This window comes from Morone saxatilis, unplaced genomic scaffold, assembly GCF_004916995.1.
Source record: "Morone saxatilis isolate NCDOM2014 unplaced genomic scaffold, NCSU_SB_2.0 Contig18, whole genome shotgun sequence".
In the NCBI taxonomy this organism is placed as follows: domain Eukaryota; kingdom Metazoa; phylum Chordata; class Actinopteri; family Moronidae; genus Morone; species Morone saxatilis.
This window is the reverse complement of record NW_023339740.1, coordinates 486,217-486,459: the sequence shown is the minus strand read 5'-3', so window position 1 is coordinate 486,459 and position 243 is coordinate 486,217.

The following is a 243-nucleotide window of genomic DNA, read 5'->3' as shown; positions in this document are numbered from 1 at the left end:
GAGATATATCTCTGTCTGAGAACAGTGAATGAATGATCCGTCCAGAGTTACATATATAAGCTACCATGAACAAGCATGAAGAGGAGAACATTGCCTTTGCAGAAATCAATTGAAGGATTAGTTGAAACTGTTTGCTCTCACTATGAAAATATGCCAAAGTACAACTTTAATACTTAAGGCGTTGGCAAATCTGATGGTGTGCACACAGTTAAAAAAACAAAAAACCCCAAAAAAACCCTTTTA